Source organism: Lissotriton helveticus, chromosome 7 (assembly GCF_964261635.1).
Source record: "Lissotriton helveticus chromosome 7, aLisHel1.1, whole genome shotgun sequence".
Classification (NCBI taxonomy): domain Eukaryota; kingdom Metazoa; phylum Chordata; class Amphibia; order Caudata; family Salamandridae; genus Lissotriton; species Lissotriton helveticus.
Window position 1 is genome coordinate 1,537,948,667 of NC_136068.1, and position 19,520 is coordinate 1,537,968,186.

Here is a 19,520-nt window from a genome sequence, read left to right on the forward strand (position 1 = left end):
GATGCTGACTTTTCGTGCCCTAAGACTTCTTTTTGGGCTTGTAGCTGTTCTTTGGTGACAGGGTCCACCTTCCTGCAGTGGGAAGCATGCACCCACGATTTTCTTCCTTCCACTCTGATGGCTGTCCTTGTGGCCAGGAGCATCTACAAAGGACCCTTCCAGCGTGGTTGTAGAGATTGGGTGCGGGTGAAGTTTTTCACCAGGACAAAGTCGCCAGGGAGGATGTGATGGCCTGGACCCTGGGATCTGTCCTCAGTAGTGGCCCGCCCGCACCTGTTCATGGATTAAAGACATGGTTTCAGTAAGTTCATACAAATAAGTCAAAATTTCCTGCGGTAGGTGAGAAATGGACTTTGGAGAGGGTGCATTCCAAATGTTCATGGGTCTGCCAAAGACTACCTTGTATGGGGTAAGATGGGATTTGGAATGTGGGACTGATCTAATAGATAGTAGTGCCAATGGAAGAGCATTGACCCAATTCAGTCCTGTTTCTGTTGCTATTTTAGCCAGTTTTTCTTTAAAGATCCCATTGTATCTCTCCACCAGCCCTGCTGCCTCGGGGTGAAAAGCTGCATGAAATTTTTGTTTGACCCCAAGCCCTTCCACTGTTTGTCCAATAAAATGGGACCCTCTGTCACTTTGCATTAATCTACAAAGGCCATATCTAGGAAATAATTCTTTCAATAACACTTTAGCTGTAGTGATGGCCGTGTTTTCCTTTGTGGGGTATGCCTCAACCCATTTGCTAAAGGCACAGACTACCACCAATGCATATTTGTGGCTATTGACTCTGTTTAACTGTATAAAGTCCATCTGAAGGACTTCAAATGGTGCAGTAGGAAGGGCGAATCCTGCCATTGGAACTTTAGTTCCCTGACCTATGTTGTGTCGGAGACATGTGAGGCACTGCTTGACAAACCGCTTTGCTGTTGGGCGGAGTCGGTGGTAATCTCATACTTCCTTGAGCATGGTACACATGGCCTGGGAACCAATATGTGCGGGTAAGTGAGTCATAGTGAGCAACGGAATTACGTAAGCCTGTGGTAATTTCCATTTGAACATATCTTGGGACCTTTGGCACCCCTTTCTATCCATCGTTCCATCGGTTTCCCACTGGGCCTTTTCTTCAGGAGTGGTTGAACGCTGTATGTCAATTATCTGCTGTCTAGCGTCATGCCATTTCTCAGCTTGTGACTTAAGGACGTATACTCGAGCTGGTACTTCCCCCAATGCTGTTTGTCTCGCTATCTTATCTGCTAAGGCATTCCCTTGCCCTACTTCATCGGTCACCCTTTTGTGAGCTGCACATTTGATTACTGCCAAATTTGGTTGGTAAAGTGATTGCTTCCAAAAGGGCATTGATAAGGGCGCCATGCTGGATAGGGGTGACATGGGAAGTAAGGAAACCTCGTTCTTTCCATAGCAGGGCAAAATTGTTTACCACGCCAAAAGCATATTGCCCGTCGATATATATATATATTGACTGACATATTGGTACTAAGGATGCATGCTCATGTAAGGGCTGTTATTTCCGCTGCCTGGGCTGATTTCTGAAGAATTCTAGCGGTTTCTATCACTGTAAGGGCTATAGTGACTGCATAGGCAGCGGAAGTAGTACCGTCTGGTATTTTTAGACAAGACCCATCCACCCATAAGTGGCCTTCTGCCTCTGGGAAAGCTGTATCTTTCAGATCCACCAGACTTTTTGTTTCAGCTTCAGTATGGAATACATAGTCATGGTGAGCTGGCTGTGTGAGGGGATCAGTAGTTGGTAGGGGTAGGAGTGTGGCAGGGTTAAGGGTGGTACAACGTTGTATTGTGATATGGGGGTTAAGAAGGGTGAGTTCATATCCATGTAAATCGGGCACTGGTGAGATGTTGAGTCTTGATTTTGTTGAGCAATATGTCCACCGAGTGGAGGACAAAAACAGTCAAGGGGGGTCCCAAAACAATGCCCTCCGTCTGTCGCACCGCCACTGCAGTGGCCGCTACAGCGCATAGACAGGTGAGCAAAGCAGAAGCAACAGGGTCCAAGACTGCAGAAAAGTACGCACACGGTCGCTTGTGTGTGCCATGTGTCTGACAGAGGCATCCAGTTCATTTGTGTACAAAAAGAACAAGCATTTACAATGCAATGGTCTCGGCATTATTAAAGGTAGAGCTATTGGCATTGCTCATTATTTTTATTTTGTAATCAAAAATAAATGGCATTGCCAATAGCTTAATCGTTAAATGGCATTGTCATTTACAATGCCAATAGCTTAACCCCTTCGGGGCTAATGACGAGCTGGGCTCGTCATGGCGCTTACCTGTCGTGCACTGATGACAAGGCCAGCTCGTCATCAGCCCCACCCTCGGGGGAAGCGCTGGCGCTCCCCCCCGAGGGTCTCCGATCTTCGTTGTTTTGCTGGGGGCGGCAGCGGAAGAGCTTCCGCTGCCACCCCCCCCCCCCCGCGCCCCCCCCCATGGGAATCCCTGATGACGTCAGCGCGCACAGCGCACGCTGGCATCATCAGGGATTCCCAGCGCTCGGGAAGCCATTTGCTTCCAGCGCGCATCGAGAGAAGGTGGCTGGCGGGGGTTTGGGGGCAGCGAAGAGGCATCAGGGGAGAGGAAAGAGATTTTCCTCTCCCCTGATGTCTCTTTGCAGGGCATTTCTGCCTCACGATCGCGCACAGCGTCGCGATCGTGCGGCGGAAATGCCCCCACTAGCACCAGGGATTTCATTTTAGTTTATAGGAAGCGACCCCTTGGGCAAGGGTCGCTTCCAGGCGGGCTGTAATTATGTTTTCGTTTTTCTGCCCCCCCCGGGGGGAAATCGGCCTGTTTTTTCGGCCGTTTTGCCCCCAGGGGGGGGCAGAAATTCCCCACTAGCACCAGGGTTGTTTTTTGGAGCCAAGATGGCGGCCATGTTTTCTGTTTACGTTTTTCTGTCCCCCCCTGGGGGCAAATCGGCCCGTTTATTTTTGCCGTTTTGCCCCCAGGGGGGACAGAAAATGCCCACTAGCACCAGGGATTTTGTTTTTAGCTTTTAGGAAGCGACCCCTTGGGCAAGGGTCGCTTCCAGGTGGCCTCACACTTAACTTTTTGTTTTTCTGCCCTTTCTGCCCCCCCTGGGGGCAAATCGGCCCGTTTTTTCGGCCGTTTTGCCCCCGGGGGGGGGGGGGGCAGAAATTTCCCACTAGCACCAGGGATTTTTGTTGGGGCAATGTGTTTGTTTTGGGAAGCGACCCCTTGGGTAAGGGTCGCTTCCAGGTGGCCATGATTGTGTTTTTGTTTTTCTGTCCACCCAGAAAATGCCCACTAGCACCAGGGAATTTAAATTTAGTTTTTAGGAAGCGACACCTTGGGCAAGGAGTAGTGCTTGGCTGGCGGTGTGTGGAGTGGCGCTTGGCTGGTGGTGTGCGTGGAGTGCTACTTTGCTGTCTGTGCACGGAGTGCTGCTTGGCTGGCGGTGTGTGTGGAGTGGCGCTTGGCTGGTGGTGTGCGTGGAGTGGTACTTGGTTGTCTGTGCACGGAGTGGTGTTTGGCTGGTGGTGTGTGGGGAGTGGTACTTGGCTGGATGGTGTGCATGGAGCGGTGCTTGGCTGGCGGTGAGTGGCGCTTGGCTTGCGGTGTGCGTGGAGTGGTGCTTGGCTGGCGGTGTGTGGGGCGTGGTACTTGGCTGTCGGTGTGCGCTGAGTGGTGTTTGGCTGGCGGTGTGCGTGGAGTGGTGCTTGGCTGGCGGTGTGTGTGGCGTGGTACTTGGCTGTCGGTGTGCGCCGAGTGGTGTTTGGCTGGCGGTGTGCGTGGAGGGGTACATGGCTATCTATGCACGGAGTGGTGCTTGGCTGGCGGTGTGTGTGAAGTGGCGCTTGACTGGTGGTGTGTGTGGAGTGGTACTTGGCTGTCTGTGCACGGAGTGGTGCTTGGCTGGTGGTGCTTGTGGAGTGGCGCTTGGCTTGTGGTGTGCGTGGAGTGCTACTTTGCGGTCTGTGCACGGAGTGCTGCTTGGCTGGCGGTGTGTGTGGAGTGGCGCTTGGCTGGTGGTGTGCGTGGAGTGGTACTTGGTTGTCTGTGCACGGAGTGGTGTTTGGCTGGATGGTGTGCGTGTAGCGGTGCTTGGCTGGCGGTGAGTGGCGCTTGGCTTGCCGTGTGCGTGGAGTGGTGCTTGGCTGGCGGTGTGGAGTGGTACTTGGCTGTCGGTGTGCGCTGAGTGGTGTTTGGCTGGCGGTGTGCGTGGAGGGGTACTTGGCCATCTATGCACGGAGTGGTGCTTGGCTGGCGGTGTGTGTGGAGTGGCGCTTGGCTGGCGGTGTGTGTGGAGTGGCGCTTGGCTGGTGGTGTGTGTGGAGTGGTACTTGGCTGTCTGTGCACGGAGTGGTGCTTGGCTGGTGGTGTGCGTGGAGTGGCGCTTGGCTGGTGGGGTGCGTGGAGTGCTACTTTGCTGTCTGTGCACGGAGTGGTGATTGGCTGGCGGTGTGTGTGGAGTGGCGCTTGGCTGGTGGTGTGCGTGGAGTGCTACTTTGCTGTCTGTGCACGGAGTGGTGCTTGGCTGGCGGTGTGTGTGGAGTGGCGCTTGGCTGGTGGTGTGTGTGGAGTGGTACTTTGCTGTCTGTGCACGGAGTGCTGCTTGGCTGGCAGTGTGCGTGGAGTGGCGCTTGGCTGGTGGTGTGCGTGGAGTGCTACTCTGCTGTCTGTGCACGGAGTGGTGCTTGGCTGGCGGTGTGTGTGGAGTGGCGCTTGGCTGGATGGTGTGCGTGGAGTGGTACTTGGCTGTCGGTGTGCGCTGAGTGGTGTTTGGCTGGCGGTGTGCATGGTCTGCTGCTTGGATGGTGGTGTGGGTGGACTGGCACTCGGCTGGCGGTGTGTGAGTAGTTACTTTCTGTTGGTCACTACACACACTGCTAGTTGAGTGACACTACGCAGTCCATCATTTTCTGTAGTTGCTGTGTCAGATATGTGGCCGTGTGAAAGTGATGGGCCCTTGAATGGCGCTGGCGGTGTTAATTTTTTTGTATGTGTGACACGTACAAAAGGTGTATGAATGTCCTTACTGCCCCTGTGTGATGGGGGTACTGGTAGGAGCAAAAGACTGACTGGCACCAAAGGGGTCAGGCAGTAAAAAAAAAGTAAAAAAATTAACCAGTGTCTTGATGTTAAACCTCATCTAATCCCAATTGGTCTAAGCCCTATTTGATGGCCCATCTGGCTGAATTTAAATTTGGGGGGCAAATGTGTGTTGTTGTTTTAATTATTATATTGCTTGTGAAATGTGGTAGTAATTTTTTTTTTTTCTCTATTTTTGTCTTGTTCCAGGCTTTTGCTGTTTGGGTTGTTGTAGGTTGCGTGTCTGTTTGCAGCTTGTGTAGTTGCTTGTGCTTGGTAAGTGAATGTATTTTGTACTACTTTCCCTTGAGGTTTGTCTTTTTGAAAAACGTTGTACTTCTAGCAGTTTGTGTGGCTCTGTGTTTTTTTCTTTTTTTTTTCTGCATTAGTGTTTGATGTGCACTTTGTTTTCTAATCTGTCATTTCTTTTTTTCTTTCTAGTGGGATATCATTTCTTTTTGCTATGTCTCAGAGTAGGTGCTGGTGAGTGTAGCTATATTTGGTAAGAGTGAAATTGTTTTGGATTGTATTTATCTTTTTGTGAGAGCCTTACCTTGTTTACTTCTTACTTTGCACAGTGTAGGTTGTTGTTCACTTGTGTGTGCAGTCTTCTTGCTTTGTAAGGATATTGGCTAGTCGCAGGATTACTGCTCAGCAGGTTCTTGGTTTGCTTTTTGAGTCTTCCTCTGACCATGGTTCAGAGACTGAGTCCGATTCGGCCTCCCAGGTGGCGGCAGAAGATTCTGGCAGTGAGTTTTCTCTTCGCATGGAATCATCATCATCGGATGATGAATCTTCTTCTAGTGCTGATGAAGGGACTAAGGTAGAGGAGGACATTGAGGTGCCGGTAGTGGGCCAAGAGGCACCTGTGCTGCTGCCTAGGGCCGCAAGGTTTCCTTTCTTTTTACATCGGCAAGAGGCATGTGGCCTGGAGCCTGCGCCCAAAAGGCTTCACATTGCTGTGGTGCGCAAAGAGGCACCTGGTGCTTTTCGTCTTCCTGCTGGTGTAGTGCAGCAAGAGGCATCTGGGGCTGTTAGGCTTCCCATTGGTGTAGAGCGGCAAGAGGCATTGGGCCTGCTTGGTTTCCCGTTGGTGTAGTGCAGCAAGAAGCATCTCAGGCTGCTGGGCTTCCCGTTGGTGTAGTGCAGGAAGAGCCCTCTGGGGATGCTATGTCTTCTGTTGGTGTTGTGCAGCCAGAAGTATCTGTGGCTGTTAGGCTTCCCGTTGGTGAACAGCAGCAAGAGGCTTCTGGGCTGCAGGCTGGGGTGGCTGCTCCCCCCGTTGATAGGGATGGCCTCTGGGTTCCCCCTGGCTTGGTGCAGCCGGCATTGCCAGAGTTCACTGGTGTTCCTGGGTGTAGAGTGAATACTGAGAATTTTCTGGCAATAAATTTTTTTCAGTTGTTTTTTGACGATGTGTTTTTGCAAGAGATTGTTGAGCAAACCAATTTCTATGCAGAACAATTTTTGAGGGCCAACAATGCCAGCCTTAAGCCCTATTCTAGAGCAATCCGGTGGACTCCCACAAATGTTGAAGAGATGAAGAAGTTTTTGGGATTAACTTTTTTGATGGGCTTGCTAAGGAAGCCATCAATGACTTCATATTGGTCCACTAGTCCCTTAATGGCAACAGCTATATTTCCAGCAGTCATAAGTCGTGATCGGTATATGCTTCTTCTTCGGATGATGCATTTTGTTGATAATAGTTTAGCGTTGTCACACGATCACCCTGATTGTGACAGTTTGTTTAAAATTCGGCCTGTCCTTGATCACTTTGTTGATCGTTTTTCTGAGATCTTTGTCCCTGATAAAGAAATTGCAGTGGATGAGTCTTTGGTGTTGTTCAAGGGCCGCTTGGTTTTTAGGCAATACATTCCTAGTAAGAGGGCACGCTATGGAATCAAACTGTATATGCTGTGTGACAGTGAGACTGGATATGGCTACAATTTCAGGGTGTACACTGGTAAGGAGTCCAGCATTAACCCTCCTGATTGTCCTTCTACTTTTGGAGGGACTGAGAAAATTGTGTGGGAACTAGGTAGAGGATTATTTAACAAAGGCCATCATTTATATGTACTGTGCATTTTAGCTTACAATAAGTTCATGGGTGGTGTTGACAGAGTAGATCAGAGGTTGGAACCTTATGCTGCTCTTCGAAAGGCTTACGTTTGGTACAAGAAGTTGGCTATCCATCTGTTCCACTTGGCATCCTTTAATGCTTTCGTTGTGTTCCAGAAGTCTTGTCCTGAGAAGAAGATGCCTTTTGTTAAGTTTCAGGAGTCTATAATAGGCAGCCTTGTACTTGTGGAGCAGGCAAGTGTTCCTAGATTTGGAGTGGTGGAGGAAGTGGCTAGATTGAAAGATCGCCACTTTCCTGAATCTATTCCTTCCACTACCGCAAGAGACTTTCCGACTAGAAGATGCAGAGTCTGTTGGCGAAGAGGCGTGCGGAAGGAGTCTCGTATATACTGTCCTGACTGTCCTTCTAAGCCTGCATTGCGTCTCTCAGCTTGTTTTAAAATCGTACCACACGCAAAAGAAGTTTTGGGAGTTTTAATGAGCTGTAAAGTGAATTGCCTGGTCTGCATTCTGTAAAAAAATTTTAGTTTGTTTCAAGGATTGGCATTAGTGCAAAATTTTTATTTTAAGAATTTGTGTTAGCTGATTTGTAGCTATTTCCATTTGTTTAGTGTTATTTTTTTTAAAAGAATTCTAAATGTGTTTGTGGTGTGGGCCGGCTGGTGCTTGGCTGGCGGTGTGTGTGGAGTGGCGCTTGGCTGGTGGTGTTCGTGGAGTGGTACTTGGCTGTCTGTGCATGGAGTGGTGTTTGGCTGGTGGTGTGTGTGGAGTGGTGCTTGGCTGGCGGTGTGTGTGGAGTGGTGCTTGGCTGGCGGTGTGTGTGGAGTGGTGCTTGGCTGGCGGTGTGTGTGGAGTGGTGCTTGGCTGGCGGTGTGTGTGGAGTGGTGCTTGGCTGGCGGTGTGTGTGGAGTGGTGCTTGGCTGGCGGTGTGTGTGGAGTGGTGCTTGGCTGGCGGTGTGTGTGGAGTGGTGCTTGGCTGGCAGTGTGTGTGGAGTGGCGCTTGGCTGGCAGTGTGTGTGGAGTGGCGCTTGGCTGGCGGTGTGTGTGGAGTTGCGCTTGGCTGGTGGTGTGTGTGGAGTAGTACTTGGCTGTCTGTGCACGGAGTGGTGCTTGGCTGGCGGTGTGTGTGGAGTGGCGCTTGGCTGGTGGTGTTCGTGGAGTGGTACTTGGCTGTCTGTGCATGGAGTGGTGTTTGGCTGGTGGTGTGTGTGGAGTGGTGTGTGGAGTGGTGTGTGGAGTGGTGTGTGGAGTGGTGTTTGGCTGGCGGTGTGTGTGTGGCGGTGTGTGTGGAGTTGTACTTGGCTGGATGGTGTGCGTGGAGCGGTGCTTAGCTGTCTGTGCACGGAGTGGTACTTGGCTGGCGGTGTGTGTGGAGTGGCGCTTGGCTGGTGGTGTGTGTGGAGTGGTACTTGGCTGTCTGTGCACGGAGTTGTGCTTGGCTGTCGGTGTGCACTGAGTGGTGTTTGGCTGGCGGTGTGCATGGTCTAGTGCTTGGATGGTGGTGTGGGTGGACTGGCGCTCGGCTGGCGGTGTGTGAGTAATTACTTTGTTGGTCACTACACACACTGCTAGTTGAGTGACACTCCACACAGTCCATCATTTTGTGTAGTTGCAGTGTCAGAAATGTGGGCGTGTGAAAGTGATGGGCCCTTGAATGGCGCTGTTTGCTGGTGTGAGTGTTGAAATGTGATGAGTCCGCGGCTGGCGGTGTGAATGTTTTGAATGTGTCACACGTACGAAAGGTGTATGAATGGCCTGTAAAGAGGTTGGTGCCTTGACGTGGCTTTACAGCTCACGAGCTATGAGTCAGTGGTTCAGTTAATCATACTTTCAATTATACGCAGTGTCTTTCATTTTTTGTGAAGTTACTTGCGAATACAATTGTATGTACTGAATCATCACTCACCCTCGTGCCAAATCCAACCAGTATGTGTGTGTGCTTGCGGATTAGATGGCTGTGCAGTAATTATTTTTTTTCCTCTTTCTGCAGTAGGGTGTACCTTGTCCCTTATTGTGATTGTTGTAATGTGTTGCTTTTCTTCCAGATGGTGTCAGTGGTCTGGTTTGTATCAGGTATGAAAGGTGCGTGAATGGCCTGTAAAACGGTTGGTGCCTTGTCGTGGCTTTACAGCTCACGAGTTGCGAGTCACTGGTTCGGTTTTTATGCATTTATTTATTAACAGAGCATTTCATTTTTTTTAAATATCAAGATAATAAATTTTTATGTACTGAACCATCACTCGCACTCGTGCCAAATCCAACCTGTATGTGTGTGCCTTTGAGGAATAGATAGCCGTGCTTGATTCTTTGTCTTTTGAGTAACTCAGTTATGGTGTATATTATAGCTATAAATAACTTTCTAAATGTAGATATTATTGGTAATTCATGGTAGTATATGGTCATGTCTTTCTGGTGAATTCTATTGTTGTTTTTTGTCCACAATCTCTTGCAAACTTGAAATTGTCTGTCACAATTTTCATGCGATATTGTCCCTTGAATCGCACGTTCTCCATCTGAAAACTTAATTCATTCAAAACAATTTGGTTTTGCAAGGGGGTTCCCATGAGTTTTTGGCCCGGGGCTTGGCGGGCATCTTTGGAAACTGCCAAACCCAAACAGTTCTGAGTACTAGACACCCGGGGGAGTCCAGGGAGGCATGGCATGCGTGGGTCCCCCAATGTTTTCCTACCCAGAAACCCGTGCAAACCTTAAATTTAGGTTTAAAAAACCCACTTTTCCTTACTTTTTTGGGTGGGATCTCGCTGCCGGCACAAATGTCCTACCACCCAGCGATCCCCTTGTTCTCCCGAGTAAAATGATACCTCACTTGTGTGGGTGGGCCAAAGGCCTGTGACTAAGGCAGGGGGGCTTAATTTGTAAAACTTAAATACTACTTTTTTCAAAATTCATTTTTGGCCTGTTCTGCTTCGGGGCACCCACACAAGTGAGGTATCCTTTTACTCGGGAGAACAAGGGGAACGCTGGGTGGGAGGACATTTTTGCCGGCACGGAGATCCCACGCAAAAAAGTTTGGAAAAGTGATATTTTTACCTAATTTTAAGGTTTGCAAGGAGTTCTGGGTAGGAAAACATTGGGGGACCCACGCATGCCATACCTCCCTGGACTCCCCCGGGTGTCTAGTTTTCAGAACTGTTTGGGTTTGGTAGTTTCCAAAGATGGCCACCGAGCCCCGGGCCAAAAACTCAGGTGCCCCCCCCCCCAAAAATCAAGGTAGTTTTGCAATAGGGTATTGTAAATTCACCACCGTACGATTTGAACCATTTCCTGTTGCAGCCACTATGCCTATCAACGCAAGTGAGGTACCATTTTTTTCGGGAGACCTGGGGGAACGCTGGGTGGGTGGAAATTTGTTGATCCACGCAGATTCCAGAACTTTCCACCACAGAAATGTGAGGAAAATGTGTTTTTTTGGTCAAATTTTTAGGTTTGCAAGGGATTCTGGGTAACAAAACCTGGGGGTAGGCAGACGAGTCACCCCATCCTGAATTCCCCTGGGTGTCTAGGTTTCAAAAATGTATAGGTTTGCTAGGTTTCCCTAGGTGCCGGCAGAGCTAGGGTGCCAAAACTACAGGTAGGCACTTTGCCAAAAAAGGGTCAATTTGTAACTGCAAAATTTAGGTGTGACCACGTTGCATTTTGCGCCGTTTCCTGTCGCAGGCACAAAGCCGACCCACACAATTGAGGTACCGTTTTTATCGGGAGACTTGAGGTAATTCAGATTTGTAAATGAACTGTTATTACCAATTGAGCTTTCATGCATTTCTCCCTTTCAATGAAAGACATTGTGTAAAAAAAAAAAATTATTTTTGAAAAATGACCAATAATTCTCATGCTAGTAGGAGTATTCCCAATTTTGAAAATGTGCAATTCTATACTGTTTCTGAACTCTATAATTTGTACCCAATTCAGAAATACATAGGTGTCTTTCATACAGATTTTTCCGTGTATACATTTCCAGGACAAAGTGCTCTATACCCAGTAAATGAAAAAATACCATTGCAAGTTGCTGCTCAGTTTTTGGATCTGGGTTCGTCGGATTCTTGGTGAAACTACAAGTCCTATATATCCCCACAACCAGAAAGGTCTAACGGATGTAACGGTATATCGCTTTCCAAGATCTGTCAAATTAGAAAAAGTTATAGGTGAAAACGTTGAGACAAAAGGCTGTTTTTTTCAACAAATTTTCAATTATTCCAATATTTAACTGTTAGTTTCTATAAAGAAACCTTCATGGATTTAGACAAATGACCCCTTTCTGAATTCAGAATTTTGTCTACTTTTCGAAAATGTACAGCTTTCCAGGATCCATTATTGCTTTCAAACTCATTTCTACCATTAACTGGAAGGAGGTGGAAAGCTGCAAAAATAGGCTATGTCCCAGAAAAATGCCAAAACTGTGTGAAAAATGTCGGTTCTCTGACAAAAGACTGTCATTCCCTAAAAGCTGAGAAAATGGAGATTTCAGCCCCACAAACCCTTTTTTGATAACATTTTCAGGGAAAAACCCAGAGGCTTTCATTTGCAGCCCGTTTTTCCCATTTTTATAAAAAAACAAAAAAAAATCACTAAATTTTGGTTAATTTCTGGGACCCCTCCAAGGGAATCCACAAACCCTGGGCGCCTTTAGAATCCACATGATGTTGGAAGAAAAGGAAGCAAATTTGGGGTGGATACCTTATGTGGTCAAAAAGTTACAAGTGCCTAAGCGCGCACTACCACAAAACGCCAAAAAAAGCCTTAGCACAGGAGGGGAAAAGGCCTAGCAGCGAAGGGGTTAAGAGTCAAAACCATTGAAGACAAGGAGAATTGACAGAAAGGTTAAGACGTTATATAATCAAAAAATATATGTTCCATACCAATATTATTCTGTGTGAATATTCTGTGGTTGTTTAGTTACGTGATAAGAAGGGAGATGTGTGGTTTATTCAGCAGGTCAGAGGATTGTAGAAGCTGCGGTGTGTGGTAAAATGTGGGACCTTTCAGAGTTTAGGTGATGCGCTTCACAGAAACACTCGTACAATACCTGCTTCTCACTTGGGTCAGGTGCTCACACCTTATAGCAAGCCGTACTCTTGGAAATGTCCCCGTTGATGCTGGTTTCCAATAGAAGAAGAATCAGAGAAAGAAGAAAAGGAGTTCGGTAAGTGAAAGGGTCAAGGGAGGGGAATAGAGGAGGGATTTGGAGGGTAGAGCATTGTGAAGGAGGGGGAAAAGGGGTAGGGTAAGAGCACTTAGAGATAAAAGGGTACTTCACAACTTCCTGCATCAACAAAAATAAAGTAACGCGTGAGAGTGGATGGCCCGACAACACACTTCCTCCCAGCATCCTGTCAATGAACGCATCCTTCGGCTGCTCACGCATAGCCGGTGCACTCAGTCACTACTAAAGCAGCTGTGACCCGAAAGTAGTGTGGCTGGTGCAGCTGCACCACGCCTCGCTCCCCCACACCCCAAACGGGTCGGAGGCGCCTTCCTACCTGTGATGGTCAGTGTGCCGAGAATGCTTCCTCGCCGTCGTCCTCTGGTTACTAGACTCTCCCGGTCTCTCCCTGCCTCTTAGTCCCTCTGGTCCAGCTGCGATGCTCTCTCACTCTCCACGCCCGGTTTGAAGCGGTTTACGGCCCTGTGGGTATGAGGAGGATCTTCCTGGAGGGCGTGTCACGCACTGATTCAAGGGGGCGGAGGAGTCCCGGGTCACTCGCAGACGCCCCTTGTGAGCTGCGCCCTCAGCTGTCTCTCCCCACTTATCTGCAGACTGGAAGTCGCTGCACCCAGCGCCAAAGAGGAGCCCGCGGGAGGTCACGTGGTTAAATGTGAGGGAGGGTCTCACTCTGCCCCTCCCCCAGCCCCATTGTGGGCCACCCACTCCACTCCACGCTGGGCGCTCCGTAGGCGGAGCCTGCGCAACTTTTTGGCCCATAGTGATGAGGGCAAGGTAGCTCGTACGAACAGCCGATAGGGAAAGCAGGGAATAATGACCCGAAAGGCAATGGTCACCGAATGCTTGGAAGGGATGGGAAACAGGGAATGTCACACACTAGCCAATAGACCAAGCCCAAAGCCTCTGAAACGCTGCGGGCAAATAAAAGTGGGCAGAAAGTCCTTGCAAATCATAGGGAAACCTCGTTACGGAAAAGAGGGCATGCGGCAGCCATCTGCATGTCTGGCTCCCATGTCAGAAAGACAAAGTTCTCTTCGCCTTTCAAAGCAACCAGCCTGGAATGGAATGTTCCAATTTCCTAATGAGCAGCCCACTTCAGCTGTGGTACTCGGCTTCTTCCGACGCTAGAGGCTTCTGGGCCCAGATAGTGGAGTGTGCCACGAACTGGCATACAGTTAGTATTTCCTTCAGGGTGTCTCTGCTACCTTCTCCATTCAGAGAGAATACTTGGCGCCCTTTGCTAACCCCTAAACTGCGCTCGCTTTCTTCACAGGACCGAAGATAAGACTCGGCCCGGGCCCCCGGAGCTCTGCTCTGGCAGATAATTAATTAAACGCCCAGTGCCACTTCCGCCATCGTGTTGGGGGCGGCCTGGGAGGGGCGCACTAAGTGTCCACTTACTGTTTCTTCCTCCCGCTGCCTACTCACAAGTTGTAATTTACTATCGTGTAAAGGAACTGCCACTGTAGATAAAAAGTAGCATTTATTTAATCTCTCCCCCGTACTGACCGAGTGGCTTTCCTGCTGCATTTTGAAATTATGTTGATGCACGACTGCTGATTTGCCACTTTGTCCCACCCCCACCGGATAGACAGGTTTTCAGCCCGCTTGAGCTGGCGCTTTGTGGGGTGCTGCGGGGTGCTATTTGTATCTGTCCCTCACTGTCAGGCCGCCACTGCGGGTGGAAGCGCACCGCTTAATGGGAGCATTTACTTAAACAAGAAAAACGGCACTCACCGGCTGTTTGGGGAGGCGGCGGCTCCTCTCTGCCGCGGGCAGGGCTGCTGGCCCCCCGCCCCCGGCGGCGGCTGGGGGCGGGCTTCTCTGGTCGGCGGCGGCTGGGGGCGGGCTTCTTCTCCTTGCGCGGCTACGATTTTCGGGTGTCCTGGGCTGCGGCGGTAATGCGGGGCTGATGAGGGGTAGGCTCCCTCTTTAATTTAAATATACAGCGGGGTGAGCACCCGATGGGTGGGATCCCCACGCCGGGACTTCTTCCGGCGGCGGTCGGGCAGAAATGGCTGCCTCAAAGCTTCCGAAATTTTTCGGATTTGGGGGCGTGTTTTGCTGTCCTGAGTGACGGACGACGTCACGAGCTAAAGAACAGCAAAACTTACGCCCCCAAATCCGAAAAAGACGGACCTTGTTTGGAGGGACTCCCTTCTCTTCCATCCAATGGCTGGCCTTCCTTTAGGAAGCCAGCCAATGGAAGCGAACGGAGCTAAGAGGCGGGTCTAAACGGCCCTACTATACAACATAAGATCTTCGGACCGGAAGCTGCGTCGCAGCTTATAGGTCCCTCGACCTAAAAAATTGTTTGTGATAGTCAGGAGTACCTAGCACAGGGCCTGGCGATGTGTCATGAATGCTTCTGAGTGTTGGGTGGTCCAGGGGAAGGGGTCAGATACATCTCTGGTGACAAGAGAAAGAAGTGGTTTAATGATGAGGGAGAAATTAGGGACCCATTGTCTACAAAAGTAAGTCAGTCCTAGGAGTGCTCCGACATCTCGTTGGGTGACAGGAGTTGGAAAATTCAGAATAGTTTGAATCCTATCTGGTGTAAGAGTGCGTCCCTCCTCAGACAATAAGTGACCCAAATAGGTCACTTGTTGTTTACAATACTGTAGTTTGTCTTTAGAGACCTTGTGTCCCTTTGTAGCAAGAAACTGGAGGGTGAGCATGGATGCTTTGCGGGCAAGTTGTGTTGTGCCTGCTGCTAAAAGAATGTTGTCTACGTATTGAATTAAAGTCACTCCCTGCGGAAGCGGAATCTGAATCTGACCCAGTTGTGTTTTTAAAGCCTGGCCAAAGATGCTGGGACTTTCAGTGTAGCCCTGAGGAGCTCTACAGAATCTATGAGACATTCAACAATGTAAATCCAAAAAGAAAACAGGAATCCTTGTGTATAGGAATAGAGAAGAATGCATTTTTAAGGTCTATAACTGTATACTCTAGCTGTTTGTGGGATCATAGTGAGAATGGTGGTAATGTCAGAAACTACAGGGAATTGAGGCTACACTATTTTGTTAATAGCTCGCAGATCAATCACAAATCTATATATCTTTTGTCCTGTAGGGGAACGTTTAAGAACTGGTAGAATAGGACTGTTACAGACATTTCCTGATACCTGTTCCACTACACCAGCGAGTATGAGGTCCTGAACAATGGCTTGGAGGGCGACCTCTCCCTCTTTAGATATTTTATACTGTGGGATCCTTGGTAGAGTTACTCCTGGTTTTACGGGGATATGCACTGGAGGCATTTGGCTGGACCCAACGTCCGTGTCAGAGGTCACCCATAGACAGGGGGAAATAGTCACCAAATCATCTTGTATGTGTGCTAACTGTAAAAGCTGGGCAGAAGCAGAAGGTGTAATGCTATCGTACAGTATTAGCCGAATGTTATTCGGTGAACACCGAATGGTAGCTCTATAGTGTTTCAACAGATCCAAGCCTAGCAGGTTCTCTGGGCATTGGGAAGACAGTAAAAAGGTAGCTGAAGTTTGTTCACCCTGTATTGAGAATGGTGTTGGGTAGGACAAGGAATTGACAGAGGGCTAACCATCGAATCCAGTCGATGTAATGAGTTTGCCGGATGGAGGAGCCCTCGGGATCAGTGGTGTGGTTAGAGTGCTACAGGATGCTCCTGTGTCTATTAGAAAAGGTCCCGCTGACCCTGCAACTGATGCTGTAACGTATGGTCACTGTTGATCTACAGGTATTTCCACTGGTTCCTTCCCCCATCCTAGACTGTCCTATGCTGCCCAATACAGGGATGACATTTCAATATTATCCTCAATATAGTCCTGAAGAGTAGCTTGAAGTTCCTGCTGTCTTGGGCCCTTATCGAAGCTATTCTCCCTGTACAGTGGTGTAGTCCGTGTCGGGATATTATGTGTTCTGGGTTGAGTTATCCCGAAGCGATGTTGGCTGCTAGAATCCTACAATCACCTTTCCAGTGCCCTCGTGTTTTACAATAAGCGCAGATGTAAGTAGGTTGAGGGCCTTGTCTGGGTAGTTGACGTGGGTGGGGTACCTGAGGTATGTTGTTTAGGTTGGGGGTATGAGACCGTTGGTCTGGACATATTGCTGTTCATGCGACACGTATCTAATTGACTAAGTAACACTTGTTCTTTTAATTTCTTCTTTTTGTTCTCTTTCTCATCTTCCGCTGTCTTATTCTGTATCTTGTAATATTGAGCCATAGTCAGAATAGTGGCCGGAGTGGCCGCTGGCCAACTACTTTCACTAGATGTTAGTCTGTTCCCCACTGAAGGTAACAGACCCTTTACAAAAGTTTGAATCAAGAGTTGTCTGCCAGTTTCAGTGGTCACATCCTGACCACTGAAGTCAACGTATGCTTTTCCCAGCCTTGTGAAATAGTCAGAGACTGACTCATCCTGTTTCTGTTGACAGGCAGCAAGTAATGTCCAGTCTATTTTCCTCTCAGGTGCCATTGTTTTCAATTTTGTCAACAATCTCTGGGGCAATTTTTAAATATTATTGTGTGGCTTTTCGCCTGGTTTCCTATTCGTATTTTTGAGTGCCAACTCTTCCCATGTATCCCCAAGGGCTGCCTGGTCATCTGTAAACCGTAGGGGTTTCCACAGTTGGGCTGGAAGTATAAGTCCAAAAAACGGTATTATGTCTGTTAAAGTCAGTGTATATGAACTTAGAATCTGTTGGATGCTTTCATAGAATCCAGTGGGATTCTTTCGGATATCAGGGATGTCCTTCTGCAGTTGCAACATTTCTGCTTTGGTACAGGGGGTGTATACAAAATTGAACAGCCATCTAGAACATGCATTGGTATCATTAGGGTTAGTAACATTAGACCCATCTCCCCGAGGTGGGACAAAAACGGTGCTGCTTCTTTAACAGGCATTTTTTGTATCTTCTCAATAGGTTCTACCTCGTTGGAATGGCTTTCTCTATGTAAAGTGGTTTTAATCATTGCCAATAAAGTATCTCTCATCTTTTGTTGACCCGCCACTTTCTACCGAACGATAGAGTTTGCGAAACGCCGTAGGTGTATCTATATCTGTATCATCATGTTTAGCCATTAGGTGATAAGCCATCCTCTCTAGTAGATAGCTTTTCCCTGCCACTTGGATCTGCTCTTCGGTTGCACTGTGTATGTCTGTTGGGGTGGCACCTTTGCATATTAGCTGCTGGGCTCTGCGATTTATTCTTTTCCTGTCGTGGCTTCTTAATCGTGGAAGATGGTTTTGTCTATATTCACTAGTATCGGAGTCATGACCTAGTACCAGATATTCCGACTCGGAGTCTGAATCTTCAGCAGACGGGGGTCGCTTCTTTTGTTTTTTTACTTTTAATCTTACTACCTGTTCAGCAACGGTAAGAGGCACGGAATCTGATTCGCTAACCGGAGGAATCGGGGCAGTGGCTTCAAATGGCTGAACAGGTTGATTTTGTGCGTTTGGAAGTACATTAGGAATGACGGGTGGAGGCTGTCGCGGTTGCATTAACAATTGTGGTTGATAAGCAGGGGGTCTAGAATACAATAGTGCATCCTCTTCATCTTGTTTAGTGGGTAGTACCGGATATTGACCTGTTATATTTGACCTATATTCTGTCATGTCTCTCTTTATTACGCTCTATTTCCTTCCCTTTAAGGGCTGCTATGTCTGATTGGGGTGTTCTCTTTTTCTGGTTATTCTCTTTAGCCTGGGCCTTCCTAATTCTCTCATGTATTTCTTTCCTCCAAAGGCCAAAAGAATCAAACATACTTGCTCTAACCTTCCGCCGGTGATGTTGTTATTCTAAGTATGTTATTTGCGGAATTTCAAATGACCCACACTCTGGACATTGTAATTCTATATTTGATTTTGTGTATTTCCTCCACGATTTTGTGTAAATAATGCCGGAATTACCATACTTTATGTACATCTCCTTATTAGGGGGTCCTTCCGGAGGAGCCCGCTGACTGTCTTCGAGAGGATCTTGGCCATAAAAACAGCATTATAATTTCCTTAATCTGTTAGAGACAGGCATGTCTAAGGTATAGGTATCGACGAGGATATTCTCTTCGGACTGCAGTTTGTTCAAAATTGAGAACACATTACCTGTCCTTCGGTGTTTGCAAAGACCGAATAATTAATCCGAAATCAGAATAGCCAAAGGCATGCCTAATATGACTTTCAGAACAGAAAAAACATGTCGCTCAAGACGGCCCTACCAGAATACTGATGTGTCCTGCTCCCAGCGGGTTCTCCTCTTTTTCCAAAACAAATCAGGTGGACCAAAAAGGGATCCCCAGTCAGGACCGGGGCTACTGTTGTAGAGGACACCGTTGAGGGAAGGAGATACTGGCGACGTCGGCTACGGGGACTTGAATCTGCTTTTCCGTGGGTGAGCTCCTCGGTTACCGATATTCCCCTCCTCTCGAGTCCTCAAGCCTAAACCACCGAATCTCTGATGGGCCCCACGTGGGCGCCAATTTGTAATTCCAAAAATGGGAAAGCACACTTCTAGAAGCAAGGAAACAAAAGATTTATTTAGTACATAAAAAAGACAATCTTTAGAGATGGAAGAGTGTCTGAGACCCACTGATTGTGTAGGTGTCAGGAGACTGTTCGATGTGTCATTGGCATGCAGCATCTCTTATAGGATGTGGACACTCCCCTCGGGTGCAGGGGGACGACAGAAAGTCCGTTGGTATGCAGGAATTCAGGTGTTGGAGGCAACGGAAAGTCTGGGGAATGAAGAAGTTCAGGAGTGCGCTGGACATATTCCTGTTTGGAGGCAGCTTTCATGCCTTGCAGGTAAGGAGGGTTTCGAGACCTGACCAGTTGTTAGGCCGTTGGCAGAGACAGACCGTTTAGGGTCAGACCTGTTCTGCTGTCTATACAGGTTCCTGAGACAAATGCGTGGGTGCAGTAGAAACCGGCCCAGGGCACCGACACGGGGTCACGTAGAAGACAATTTTGTGAAAGGTCAAGAAAGGGTTTTGTGAGCAAGATGGAGTTCATACACGGCAACATTTAGAAGTTATTACAATAGAAAGGGACTGAAAACAGTAGAAATAGCAGGGTGTAAGACCCAATATGATTTGTGTTGCACATGCCCCCAAGCTCCAATTTTTATTTGGTTTGTGTGGAGCCAATAAAGGTGCTCGATAACGCACCATGGACAACCCAGATGTTTGGAGGATG

The 19,520-nt window shown here is 48.4% G+C and overlaps 1 protein-coding gene across 1 annotated transcript in view; it reads right to left on the reverse strand.

Moving 5' to 3' along the window:
- Positions 1-19,520, reverse strand: part of CYTH2 (cytohesin 2) — a 273,336-nt gene that overhangs the window by 209,681 nt on the left and 44,135 nt on the right. The window lies entirely within an intron of this gene.